This window comes from Bos indicus x Bos taurus, chromosome 2 (assembly GCF_003369695.1).
Source record: "Bos indicus x Bos taurus breed Angus x Brahman F1 hybrid chromosome 2, Bos_hybrid_MaternalHap_v2.0, whole genome shotgun sequence".
NCBI lineage: Eukaryota > Metazoa > Chordata > Mammalia > Artiodactyla > Bovidae > Bos > Bos indicus x Bos taurus.
Genome location: NC_040077.1, coordinates 83116514 through 83131690, shown reverse-complemented (window position 1 = coordinate 83131690; position 15177 = coordinate 83116514). Strand labels below are relative to the sequence as shown.

At 38.3% G+C, this 15177-nt stretch overlaps 1 pseudogene; it reads right to left on the bottom strand.

Moving 5' to 3' along the window:
* Positions 1 to 7251: 7251 nt before the first annotated feature.
* Positions 7252 to 7687, bottom strand: LOC113900314 (annotated as a pseudogene).
* Between the last annotated feature and the right edge of the window lie 7490 nt (positions 7688 to 15177).

Sequence of the window (15177 nt, the reverse complement as noted above, 5' to 3'; positions counted from 1 at the left end):
AAAATGCTTAAAGTAAATAATTATTTGTTTTCTGCTAGCTGAGTTTTAACTTTTTCCTTTCTTTAAAAAAATAACCCCTGGATAAGTTCAAGTTACTTTGGGGCTATAAGAGCAAGACACAGGCTAAGCAATTTAATAAAAGCAATGCAAAAGAAAACAAAAAGAGAGTGAGTCAACTGTCTTTATTAAAAAAAAATGAGGGTTCAGGATGGGGAACACGGGTATACCTGGGGCGGATTCATTTTGATATTTGGCAAAACTAATACAATATTGTAAAGTTTAAAAATAAAATAAAATTAAAAAAATAAACAAACAAAAAAAAAATAAAAAGAAAAAAACTGCAATCTTGCCTAGTGAAAAAAAGACTTAAATTCTTTAAAACAATCAGGGGATAAACCTCCCCCTTCTCTGGTAAAAGACTTAGTATTAAATATCATTGCTTTTTTCTTTTTTTTCTTCAAAAACTTTATTCCAATTTTAGGGCTTAAAAAAGTGTATGTTAAAATTTCAAAAGATAATTGAAAAGCATCAAAACTTATTATGCAGTTGAACAAGTAGGCAGAGCACCAAAATAATGTGTCTTTCCTTGAAGATGGTATTTAAACTCAGTAAATTGTTCATTGTTTTATCTTAAATTTATTTTACAGATGATCATACTGTTATTTGAAGTGCTGAGAAACATTCTCAGGCCTACAAAATTATTACAAGCTGCAACCATTTTTTTGTACTCAGCTTTTATTTTTTTGTATTCAACTTTTTTTTTTTTTTTGTATTCAGCTCAGTTCAGTTCAGTTGCTCAGTCGTGTCCAACTCTTTGCGACCCCATGAATCACAGCACACCAGGCCTACCTGTCCATCACCAACTCCCGGAGTTCATTCAGACTCACGTCCATCGAGTCAGTGATGCCATCCAGCCATCTCATCCTCTGTCGTCCCCTTCTCCTCCTGCCCCCAATCCCTCCCAGCATCAGAGTCTTTTCCGATGAGTCAACTCTTCGCATGAGGTGGCCAAAGTCCTGGAGTTTCAGCTTTAGCATCATTCCTTCCAAAGAAATCCCAGGGCTGATCTCCTTCAGAATGGACTGGTTGGATCTCCTTACAGCCCAAGGGAATCTCAAGAGTCTTCTCCAACACCGCAGTTTCAAAAGCATCAATTCTTCGGTGCTCAGCCTTCTTCACAGTCCAACTCTCACATCCATAAATGACCACAGGAAAAACCATAGCCTTGACTAGAGAGTCCTTTGTTGGCAAAGTAATGTCTCTGTTTTTGAATATGCTATCTAGGTTGGTCATAACTTTCCTTTCAAGGAGTAAGCATCTTTTAATTTCATGGCTGCAGTCACCATCTGCAGTGATTTTGGAGCCCCCCAAAATAAATTCTGACACTGTTTCCACAGTTTCCCCATCTATTTCCCATGAAGTGATGGGACCAGATGCCATGATCTTCGTTTTCTGAATGTTGAGCTTTAAGCCAACTTTTTCACTCTCCACTTTCACTTTCATCAAGGGGCTTTTTAATTCCTCCTCACTTTCTGCCATAAGGGTGGTGTCATCTGCATATCCGAGGTTATTGATATTTCTCCTGGCAATCTTGTTCCAGCTTGTGTTTCTTCCAGCCCAGCATTTCTCATGATGTACTCTGCATATAAGTTAAATAAACAGGGTGACAATATACAGCCTTGATGTGCTCCTTTTCCTATTTGGAACCAGTCTGTTGTTCCATGTCCAGTTCTAACTGTTGCTTCCTGACCTACTTACAGATTTCTTAAGAGGCAGGTCAGGTGGTCTGGTATTCCCATCTCTTGAAGAAATTTCCACAGTTTATTGTGATCCACATAGTCAAAGGCTTTGGCATAGTCAATAAAGCAAAAATAGGTGGTTTTTTTTGAACTCTCTTGCTTTTTCCATGATCCAGCAGATGTTGGCAATTAATCTCTGGTTCCTCTGCCTTTTTTAAAACCAGCTTGAACATCAGGAAGTTCACTGTTCACATATTGCTGAAGCCTGGCTTGGAGAATTTTGAGCATTACTTTACTAGCATGTGAGATGAGTGCAATTGTGTGGTAGTTTGAGCATTCTTTGGCATTGCCTTTCTTTGGGAGTGGAATGAAAACTGAACTTTTCCAGTCCTGTGGCCACTGCTGAGTTTTCCAAATTTGCTGGCATATTGAGTGCAACACTTTCACAGCATCATCTTTCAGGATTTGAAAGAGCTCAACTGGAATTCCATCTCCTCCAGTAGCTTTGTTTGTAGTGATGCTTTCTAAGGCCCACTTGACTTCACATTCCAGGATGTCTGGCTCTAGATGAGTGATCACACCGTCGTGATTATCTGGGTTGTGAAGATCCTTTCTGTACTTTTCTTCTGTGTGTTTTTGCCACCTCTTCTTAATATCTTCTGCTTCTGTTAGGCCCATACCATTTCTGTCCTTTATCGAGCCCATCTTTGCATGAAATGTTCCCTTGGTATCTCTAATTTTCTTTAAGAGATCTCTAGTCTTTCCCATTCTGTTGTTTTCCTCTATTTTTTGCATTGATCGCTGAGGAAGGCTTTCTTATCTCTTCTTTCTATTCTTTGGAACTCTGCATTCAGGTGCTTATATCTTTCCTTTTCTCATTTGCTTTTTGCTTCTCTTCTTTCACAGCTATTTGTAAAGCCTCCCCGGACAGCCATTTTGCTTTTTTGCATTTCTTTTCCATGGGGATGGTCTTGATCCCTGTCTCCTGTACAATGTCACAAACCTCATTCCATAGTTCATCAGGCACTCTATCTATCAGATCTAGGCCCTTAAATCTATTTCTCACTTCCACTGTATAATCATAAGGGATTTGATTTAGGTCATACCTGAATGGTCTAGTGGTTTTCCCTACTTTCTTCAATTTAAGAAATTTCAATTCAGTTCAAGAAACACTTCGAGTAATAGGCAAATTTGGCCTTGGAATACAGAATGAAGCAAGACAAAGACTAATAGAGTTTTGCCAAGAAAATGCACTGGTCATAACAAACACCCTCTTCCAACAACACAAGAGAAGACTCTACACATTGACATCACCATATGGTCAACACTGAAATAAGATTGATTATATTCTTTGCAGCAAAAGATGGAGAAGCTCTATACAGTCAACAAAAACAAGACCAGGAGCTGACTCTGGCTCAGATCATGAACTCCTTATTTTTTTGTATTAAGTCTATTTAATTGTAGAACTTATATAATAACAATTTCATACTGTCTTTTTGAATGTGATTCAACAGCATGTACTTAGAACTGCAGTAGCAGGCATAGAAAAGAAGAAATGGATGAGTGCAAATGGCATAAAAATGGACTAGTCAACATCTATTATTAATTGAGTGGAAGGGAGCATTAGATGATATGTCCATGAAAATTTCAAAATTTTCCAAATTGGGTAAATAGAAGAAAAGTAGTGACTAATGACAGAAGTAGTGAAATCTGAAAGAAAATTTGTGAAAAAATAATTATGAGTTTGTTTTCACTTATATTGAGTTTAGAATGACAGTGGTTCTCCAGGTCACAACAGATGGCCCTTCAACTGAAGATACAGTGCAGCTTATTTGTGGGTTTTCTCTATAAATTAAGGCTATGATATTTAATGAGCTATCTGATAATATGCTGTGTTTTCACAGAGAGTATCTGCAGTTAGAGGAGGATAGCAGAAGTGAATAAAACTTTCAGTCATTCCGTATCTGTCCTCACCTGCTAACACAGCCAGTTTTTCCTTTTGCTGGCACTTTGTCCTCTTTACCATGAAACTTCAGTACCTTTTATGAAAAGGAAACTTTCTTCAAAACCAGTAACTTCATCCCTGACTTCTACTTGAATATAGTTATATAAATCGTCATATGTTTCCCCCCAAATCACTGGATAACTGTCATCTTCAACCTTTGTGTTATAAAGAACTGCCATTCATCTGCTACCCTTACATTAAAAGCAGCTCTTGGGTTAAATTTTCTCATCCCATCTTTTACGTCTTTGTTAGTTCAAATTTTTCTGTAATGTAGATTTGGTGCATGTTTCATCAGAGAGTATCCAATTTTAGTAAATTCATTTAGTGTGAAAAGGTTACTATTTTATACTCAGTCATCTATGAAATGTAATTATTCTGGCTATGTACCCCACCAAAAGCAAAATTGCCAGTTAGTGTGATAAACCATGGTATGATCTTAGAACAGAGAAGATAAAATCAAATGAAGCCTATTTTCACAGAAACATCTCAAGGACAACTTTTGATGTCTCAATGCATACAACCTCAGTCATCTGTATTGATTTTCTCCTTTAACTGATTTATTCAATCATCTGTATTTTGAAATAGTATCTAATGTATACTATCCTGTAAATAATCATTTTCTGGTTAAAAAAACAATAACATGATGCTCATGACTTTCTCTGTGGTGTAAGCATAGGGAATATGAAGATGCAATACATTGCAACTCTATAAAGTGGATTTGTGACTTCTCTGTGAAATGATGTGCTTTGTGAAGCACTTCTCTGGAGTGATGTTATGGATGGAAACACACACACACACACACACACACACACACATATATATATATACACAATTGTGTGATGCTGACCTAAAACCTACAATTCTGGCATCCACACATTAGTTTTATGATTATTTTCATCACTTGGAGTATAACTAGAGGAAACTAATATATACCATGTTTATTTTTCCTGAGCATCAATTGTCAGAATTTGCTTTTGATTCTGCAAGGACTCCTAAGGAAAGACCTCCTAGCAGATGCCCAAGAGCATATCTTGGTTAACTTATGATCACAGTCCCATCTGATGAAAATAGAAAATCTTATATCAAAATCTATATTAAAATACTGAGTTCTAAAATAGGTTCTCACAGAGGAAAAAAGAAATGAATTTTATTAGCTAATTCCTTTTTATCCCCTGTAACTCACTGTTCAATGTTCATCCTCTGGATGCTAACACCCATACAATTTTAAGCCACATCATTCAGCCATTTTTGGTAGCTTCTAGGAGAGCTAGAATCCACTTGACAACAGTAGTGGCTTCTACAACACAAGTCATGACAACAGAGCAGTCAGCGAGAAGGGAAAAACCAGTAGCACCCTGCCTACCTTGAGCTCACTCTTATGTAACCTGCGCAGTCTAGCAGTGCATTCGTGTACATACCAAGCATATCTTTTAGAATTTCATGTTTCACAAGTGACCAGGAAGTCTGTGGAATTTTGTTAAGAGGTGGGTGGTATACAGCATGAGATCAGGCAGTATTGAGTTTTTCCATGATTATGGGAGTAGCTGTCATACTGTGTTCTACAAGCAAGGCAAGCACTGCAGCAAGGCTGGCACTTCATGACAGTGATGTTGAAACTCTGTTTCTCCAAAGAAATAGAAATCTTCTCATTGTCATCTATAAGAGTGTGGTTAATATCGTGTTCCTGTGCTCAGTTGTTTCAGTTGTATTTAACTGTTTGTGACGCCATAGACCGTAGCCCTACAGACCCCTCTGACCATGGAATTTTCCTGGTAAGAATACTGGAGTGGGTTGCCATGCCTTCCTCCAGGGGATCTTCCTGAACCAAGGATTGAAACTGCATCTCCGGCATTGCAGGTGGATTCTTTAATACTGAACCAGGGATATCAGCAAAAAATTAGAACTCTTTGGCCAATTGATGTACTTAGTTGCTCAGTCATGTCCAGCTCTTTTGGACCTCATGGACTGTAGCCCACCAGGCTCCTCTGTCCATGGGGATTTTCCAAGGAATAATACTGGAGTGGATTGCCATGCTCTTCTCCAGGGAATCTTCCCAACTCAGGGATCAAACCCAGGTCTCCCACATTGCAGGTGGATTCTTTACTATCTGAGCCATCAAGGGAGTCCAAGTGAATCTAAAGAAGTGTACACATTGAGTTCAACTTTGGTAATATGAAGGGTGAATGGGAAGACTTGCACAAAACTTGTGTGAAAAGAGAGTCAAAATTTAGGAAATCACCTCACACATATATATTTTGTAGGTAAGACTTCACTTAATGTGGACAGGTGACTGGAAAGGGAAATAAAATTTCCTATAATTTCTTTGTTTGAACAACTACATAACATAAATTGCTGAGACCAAGACGGTGGGAAATATGAACAACTTTTCTTAAGCAAAATGTGTTTGAGATTCTTGTGGTATTTATAGTGGAATAATAAGGACAAAAGTGGAGTGGTATTTTGAAGTGAAATTTAACAAAGAAGTGTTTTATATCATATTGTATTTGTTTTGCTAAAGGCTATGGAGTTACAATATAAATAGTCTGAATGCTGTTGGGAAGTTGAGTAATGAGCTCTGAGAAGAGAGGCAGTAAGGCATGACTCCAGGCTCACTTCTAAAGAAAGCTTGAGTCTGAAAGCCAGATTTAGGCTTTATTGGTCATGTGCACAGTATTCTTGCCTGGCAAATCCCATGGACAGAGCAGCCTGGTAGGCTGCAGTCCATGGGGTCGCAAAGGTCAGACACGACTGAGCGACTTCACTTTCGCTTTCCACTTTCATGCATTGGAGAAGGAAATGGAAACCCACTCCAGTGTTCTTGCCTGGAGAATCCCAGGGACAGTGGAGCCTGGTGGGCTGCCGTCTATGGGGTTGCACAGAGTCGGACACGACTGAAGCAACTTAGCAGAAGCAGCAGCAGCACATAAATAAGTAGTTTAACTTGTCTAAGCTCCAAGGGAAAGCCAGATTTAAGACAGAACAAAAGGAGTGTATTCTGGTAAGAGATTGAAGATGTAAATGATTTTATTGATGACAGAGGGCGGGTGTACTTCAGGAGCAGATAAAGGTGTGGATTAAGATCAAAAAAGATGAATATGAGCCATTTTGGATTTTAAGAGATGAAAAACAGTCTAGAAAACCTGCCTAGGGGTATAAACAAATATAGGACCTGTCATTTAAAAAAATAGGGTAAACATCATAATGAGATTAATGATGATGGCTTCAAGGCATAGTGTCAGTGAGGTTGTGTGTGTCCTGGTAATAAAGGGGATTGATGAGGCTATTGCCTTGAGCTTTCCAAAATCAGTGGCACTCCCTGTTTCAATCTCTTTGACTTAAAGCTCATAATTTGGATCCACTATGTAATAATCTATATTTTTTCATTGGTGGTTTTGATCACTTAGGGACTTGGGGTAAGTTTTTGCTGTTTTTCTTACTCCTCCCGCATGACTTTTTTTTTGGGGGGGGTATGAAAGTTTATTACTATTGTGCTTTCATCATCAAAACTTATGATCTTGGTCTTTCCTTCCTACCTTTGTATAAGCCTAAAAGAGAGCCTTTGGCTACTTCAACAGTCTTAAAGGGGACTCTAGGAATGTTACCAAGAGCATGGCCATTGTGACCAAATCCAGCAACCAAAGCTTCATCTTTCCTCAATAAAATTCAAACAACCATCATTGGGTACAAAGCCTGTGATTTTTTTTTTTTTTTTGCCATTCTTAACTGAAGCCTGATACACTTTTTGGTGGCAGAATTTGGCTCTTTGACTTCAACCCCTACTTTTTAAGCACAATTTCTTTGGTATGAGAAGTGCCTCCAAAATGTTGTCCTTCAGGGCTGTGCCAAAATGGGCTTTCTAGAGCTGTTTATCATGCCATTTGTGGTCTCCCTGGTAGCTATGGACTTCCCTGGCAGTATGACTGGCAGTATGACTGCATGACATTTGTGCATCCTGCTGGCACCATGGGCCTGAGTGAAAGAGAGAAACAACAGAGGAGGGACCACAAGCCACCACCCCCTCTTGATTTTTTAAGGTGACTTTACTATGGGAGAGATATATATATATACACACGTATATATTTGATGGTATAATGATAAATGCAGTGTTGTTTTATTAACATCTTGGCCAGCTCCTGGTGGCTCTTCAAGTTGGAGTTTTATACTGAACTGTGTGACTTGGGCCCAACTGAATGTCTTGCTGCTGCTGCTGCTGCTGCTAAGTCGCCTCAGTCGTGTCTGACTCTGTGTGACCCCATGGATGGCAGCCTACCAGGCTTCTCCGTCCCTGGGATTCTCCAGGCAAGAACACTGGAGTGGGTTGCCATTTCCTTCTCCAATGCATGAAAGTGGAAAGTGAAAATGAAGTCGCTCAGTCATGTCCGACTCTTAGCGACCCCATGGACTGCAGCCTACCAGGCTCCTCCATCCATGGGATTTTCCAGGCAAGAGTACTGGAGTGGGGTGCCATTGCCTTCTCTGACTGAATGTCTTTGTCAACAGCAGAAACATGAAGAACAGAGAACATCTGTGTTCTAATCTGCAAGCACTGTAACCCCACCTAACACTAAACATAAACTAATGGAGGTTTAGGGTTCCAAAAAATGAGGAGCTTGGGAGGGGTATGAGCTGACAGTTTGAGTTGTAGGCAGGAGTGTTCCCTATGAATGGGAAGAAACAGAAATGTTGAGAGAATGGAATGAAAGTTGCAACACCCCTATATCATCCATTCTTGTGGTTTCAGCAAGCATTGATATATTAACATCATCAAATCTAGATATCCAATGCTGCATTACTCTGAGATTAAAATCACTATATGCAAGTATCCACAAGGACACTGTCATGTAGGTGTATAAAGGGGCTTTCATACTGTGTCCAAAATGCAATATACCATCTTTCTACCAAGCTGGTATTCCTCCAATCATAACCATTTCATCAAATGACAGCACTAATCAACTATTTCTTCAAGCCACAAGCGAACAATCTACCTCTCCCTCCAAATCACCACATATGAACAATTACAAAAGCTTCAGGTGACATTTCATGGGTATATTGTGATTCTTTTTTTGCACTAATTTCCAATTTTACTTCTACTATTAATCCATTCTTCACAGAATTCTAATTGATATATCCCTTATTTTTTTATTACTTATATTCATTTTATTTAACTGCTGATTCCATTTTTCACCTAGTTGTGAAGGTAATTTTCTTAAAACACCCAATCTAAGTTCACCATTTCTGTTTTTCAGTTCCCTCATTGACTTTTGCTTGTTTTTATAATCAATTACAAAAGCATTATTATTGCTTAGATAACCTTTCATTGTTTGACTTCTGCTTACATTTCCTCAATCATAAATTATTTATTCAGTCAACTAGGAATTGTGTACCCATTATATGTCAGAGACTATATTAAGTCTTTTGGACACATAGTGAAAAATACAGACAAAAGATTTCTGCTGTTTTATCAGTTCAGTTCAGTTCAGTCGCTCAGTCGTGTCTGACTCTTTGTGACCCCATGGACTGCAGCATGCCAGGCTTCCCTGTCCATCACCAACACCTGGAGCTTGCTCAAACTCACGTCCATTGAGTTGGTGATGCCATCCAACCATCTCATTCTCTGTCATCCCCTTCTCCTCCTGCTTTCAATCTTTCCTAGCATAAGGGTCTTTTCCAATGAGTCAGTTTTTCACATCAGGTGGCCAAAGTATTGGAGTTTCAGCTTCAGCATCAGTCCTTCCAATGAACATTCAGGACTGATTTCCTTTAGGATTGACGGGTTTGATGTCCTTCCAGTCCAAGGGACTCTCAAGAGTTCTTCTCCAATACCACAGTTCAAAAGCATCACTTCTTTGGTGCTCAGCTTTCGTTATAGTCCAACTCTCACATCCATACATGACTACTGAAAAAACCAAAGCTTTGACTAGAGAGATGGATTTTTGTTGGCAAAGTAATGTCTCTGCTTTTTGATATGCTGTCTAGGTTCGTCATAGTTTTTCTTCCAAGGAGCAAGCATCTTTTAATTTCATGGCTGCAGTCACCATCTGTAGTGATTTTGGAGCCCAAGAAAATAAAGTCTGTCACTGTTTCCATTGTTTCCCCATCTATTTGCCATGAAGTGATGGGATCGCTGGCCATCATCTTCATTTTTTGAATGTCAAGTTTTAAACGAACTTTTTCACTCTCCTCTTTCACTTTCATCAAGAGGCTCTTTAGTTCTCCTTCTCTTTCTGCCATATGGGTGGTGTCATCTGAACATCTGAGGCTATGGCTATTTCTCCCGGCAATCTTGCTTCACAATTTAACTACCAAATAAGTGCTTCCAAATTTGTCTTTTATATGTCTACTCTGAAAACAAGTGATATGACTTAATATAAATAGTCCCGTCTTCGTATTCAATAAAACATTTTTTAAAAATCAAGAAAAAAGTATGTAATTATAAATTTCAAAATAATCTTTATTCACATTTAAAATATCTTTTTGCTTTCTCAATTCTTCTTTAACCCTATTGTTTACTTCACATTAATTTTTGGGAAATAGAAGTTATAGTAAGGGAAATTAAATAAAGGTTGTCAGTTCAACTAAGCAATTGGCTACTGAGATAATTGTCCATGTTATATACCTCTCTATCTTCTTCTAGAAATACATAATTAATGATTTAATTAATGTGATAAAAATACCTAGCTTCATAAAATGAATGTTATAAGATGAAAACCATTATGTCCCTCCCTAAACTGCAATAATACATTAAAGCAAGCTTCTTATCAGTATTATGATTTAAATACACACAAAAAATGGAGTCACCATTTTCTGAAACTATAGATTATTTTGAGCTTTGCAGCAATGATTTTTTGCCAATGTATTCATTATAGCTTTGATGAAATGAATATCCTACTTTGGAGACATCCTGCAAGGCTTCAAAATACCTTTATATCTTTCTGCAATTAAGTTGATAGTGTAAAACACAATTTATGGCATGAAATGAATGTAAAGCAGAATTTTAGTTGTTGGTCATACTGATCTGATTTTAGTACTGCCTTATACATCACTGCTTGATTTTGAAAAGCTGAGTGAATTAAAATATTTTCATTAATAATTAGTATTTTGAGTTAAATATTTAATTTTATGTGAGACAGGATTATATTGATTATCTCTTTATCTTGTGCTGCATCCTTGTATCCTTCTACTTTACATTTTCAGGAGATCAGTAAATAAGCTCTTAAATCCCTTAACAACTTCAGGTTATGATATACAATTTAAGTTTATTTCTCACTGGTCAAAAATATAATTAAATGTGTGTCTGAGTCTCCTTTTGATATTAAATTGTATATTCCATTTTTAGTTAACTGCATGTTTTTATGTCAAGTTAAGTACATGAACTGTGGTGTTGGAGAAGACTCCTGAGAGTCCCTTGGACTGCAGAGAGATCCAACCAATCCATCCTAAAGGAGATCAGTCCTGGGTGTGCTTTGGAAGGACTGATGCTAAAGCTGAAACTCCAGTACTTTGGCCACCTCATGCGAAGAGTTGACTCATTGGAAAAGACTCTGATGCTGGGAGGGATTGGGGGCAGGAGGAGAAGGGGACGACAGAGGATGAGATGGCTGGATGGCATCACCAACGCTATGGACATGAGTTTGAGTGAACTCCGGGAGCTGGTGATGGACAGGGAGGCCTGGCATGCTGCGATTCATGGGGTCACAAAGAGTTGGACATGACTGAGCGACTGAACTGAACTGAATTGAACTATATGACTTTTAGAATAAAATTAGATTATAGCACTTGTGGTCAAGCACCCAAAATATGCTAGATTAATTATTTTTTATTATTTCCTTTGAACTCTGCTTCAAAATCATGTAATTGATACAAAGAGATCAATAATAGGTACTATTTTTAATTGCATTATGTTGGGTAATAGATGAAAGTCAAGAGGTGAGCAAGCTAAAATATTCCTTAAGTATAGTAAAAACTACTCTGTACTCTTACGTTGGTGCAAATATAATTGTGGTTTTGGACTGTGAATTTTAAAACATAACTAGACTCAAACAGATCTTTATTAATCATAATAGGAACTATTACAGTCAACACATTTTTGCCAGTGAGAAATACATTTGTTTATTCCTGTAACATGAAAAGTTAAGCTTCAAATTCAATGAACTCTTGGAAAGCACTTTCTGCATCCTGCTTTGCAGTAGAATGAGAAACTACACTTCAAAATGATGGGCTTTTTTTTTTTTTTTAGTCAGCTCATGAGGCACCCACTTATTGAGTTTTTTCACTTTTCCAAGTTGCTTCAAATGCTGAAAACCCATAGAATGGTCGAGATTCAGTTCTTCAGCAACTTTTCATGTAGCTGTAAGAGGATCAGCTTCAGTGATGGCTCTTAATTGGCTATTGTCAAATCTCTATGGCCAGTCACTGTGGTTCTCATTTTCAAGGCTTTTGTCTCCTTTGCAAAACTTCTTGAGCCACCACTGCACTGTCCATTTGTTGGCAATTTCTGAGTCAAATGCCTTGTTGATGTAAGCTGTCTCTGGTACATTATGACTCATTTTGAACTCAAATAAGAAAATTGCTTGAATTTCCTTTTTGTCTAACATCATTTCCATAGTCTAAAAAAATATAAAATAAACAGCAAGTAATAAGACATTAGAAAAAAAAATAAAAAACATGAAGCGAGAACTGCACATTAAAAGGATGTATAACGTAACCACACTTATTAAGAATGTATTCAAATATCAAATTGTAAATTTCAACAATATAAAAAATGCAGTTACTTTCACACCAACCTAATAACTACCCTGTATTAGTAAATAACAAAATAAATTTACCTTATGTCATTTATAGTAAGTGACATATATAATATACATACATTTGCAAAACTAGTATGACTTCTTCCAAGTTATATATACCAAGAAAATGGCAATTTTACCTGAACATTTTTTTGCAATATAAAGGTATGAACTTCTGATTGTTAATGTTGTTAGCCTTTAAAAAATAATTGTGAAATTTACATAACAATGATGATTGTTTACCATTTTTTCTGTGTTGCATTTCACTTATCATTTTGGCAAAACATTCTTGGTTTCTGCCTCTCTTTTTGATTGCTAAGTTTCTCAAGTTATGTGTGCTATTCCATATCTATCCAGTCATTCTTTTTGCTTGAGTTGTCCAGAATCATTTTTGTTTCTCTGTAAGCCAAGATCTATAACTAAAATATAAATGTAAATATACTTTTTCTTATGCATTATAATTAAAAGCACACATATGGACATAACTCTAAAGCCCAGATTACAAGCTCAAAAATTTTATTTCATGTAATATCTATAAGAATGCTATGTGTGCATGCATGCTCAGTTGCTTCAGTCATGTCAGAATCTGTGCGACCCTATGGACTGTAGCCCACCAGGCTCTTTGTCCATGTTATTCCTGGGGCAGTTATACTGAAGTGAGTTGTTATGCCCTCTTCCAGGGAATCTTCTGATCCAGGGATTGAGCCAGCATTTCTTGTGTTGCATGCATTGCAGGCAAATTCATCACTGCTGAGCCACCAGGGAAGCCCCAAGAATGCTATACTGGATACTGGTTCTAAAATAGAGCTGCAACAGATTCTGTGAGGCTTCTGCTTTGGGTATTTCATGATTGCCGTTCAGCTCCAAACTCAACAAACCATATTCTGCCTTGTGATGCTTGGGCTGGGAATATAGAAAACCCATTTCTTCTTTAACAGTGGTCCCCCTATCAGTCTTTGCCCAAAGGCCGTTAGGGAGAGACTGCTAACTGAGGGAAGAAGAAGGGACTGCTGATTTGCTTCCTGTGGTCCACCTGTGCACTTTCTGTTTCTGTCTGTGTTACCTCACTAGTGCTTCTTCAGCCCAGCAGAGGGAGTTTCCTCCTAGAGAAGCAGCTGACTTTAGTTTTCAGTTATTTCATCACTTTCAGATTATCTCTCTGCAACCCTTGTCCCCTTCTAAGATTCCAGAACCAGCTGGCCATCACTCTCCACCTCAATTTAAATTGGCTGCACCAATTTACATTCCTACCAACAGGGAATGAGGGTTTCCTTTCCTCCACATTCCTATCCTCCACATCCATTTCCTCCTGAGAAATCTGTATGCAGATCAGGAAGCAAAAGTTAGAACTGGACATGGAACAACAGACTGGTTCCAAATCAGAAAAGAAGTACATCAAGGCTGTATATTGTCACCCTGCTTATTTAACTTATATGCAAGAGTACATCATGAGAAATGCTGGGCTGGAAGAAGCACAAGCTGGAATCAAGATTGCAGGGAGAAATATCAGTAACCACAGATATGCAGATGACACCACCCTTAAGGCAGAAAGTGAAGAGGAACAAAAGAGCCACTTGATGAACGTGAAAGAGGAAAGTGAAAAAGTTGGCTTAAAAGTCAACATTCAGAAAACTAAGATCATGGCATCTGGTCCCATCACTTCATGGCAAATAGGTAGGGAAGCAACGAAAACAGTGACAGACTTTATATTGGGGGACTCCAAAATCACTGCAGATGGTGACTGCAGCCATGAAATTAAATAATGCTTGCTCCTTGGGAGGAAAGTTATGACCAACCTAGGCAGCATATTAAAAAACAGAGACATTACTTTGCCGACAAAGGTCTGTCTAGTCAAAGCTATGGTTTTTCCAGTAGTCATGTATGGATGTGAGAGCTGGACTATAAAGAAATCTGGGTGCCGAAGAATTGTTGCTTCTGAAGTGTGGTGTTGGATAAGACTCTTGAGAGTCTCTTGGACTGCAAGGAGATCCCACCAGTCCATCCTAAAGGAAATCAGTCCTGAATGTTTATTGGAAGGACTGGTGCTGAAGCTGAAGCTCCAATACTTTGGCCACCTGATGTGAAGAACTGACTCACTGGAAAAGGCCTTGACGCTGGGAAAGATCGAAGGTTGGATGGCATCACAGACTCAATGGACATGAGTTTGAGTAAACTCCAGGAGTTAGTAATAGACAGGGATGTCTGGTATGCTGCAGTCCATTGGGTTGCAAAGACTCAGACATGACTGAGTGACTGAACTGAACTGAATATACCTGGTAACATGTTATTTCTTTTGGTGACAGCCAGTCTGATAGAGGGCTTCCCAGGTGGTTCTAGAGGTAAAGATCATGCCTGCCAATGAAGGAGACTTAAGAGATGTGGGTTCAATCCCTTGGTAGGGAAGATCCTCTGGAGAAGGAAATGGCAACCCACTCTGATATTCTTACCAGGAGAATTCCATGAGCAGAGGAGCCTGGCAGGCTGCATTCCATGGGGCTGCAAGCAGTCAGACATGACTGAGCAATTAACACTTTCATTCTGACAGATGTAAAGTGGTATCTCATTGTTGTTTTTGATTTGCATTTTCCTGATGATTAGTGTTGTTGAGCATTTTTTCACTTGCCTGTTGGTCATCTGTGTCTTCTTT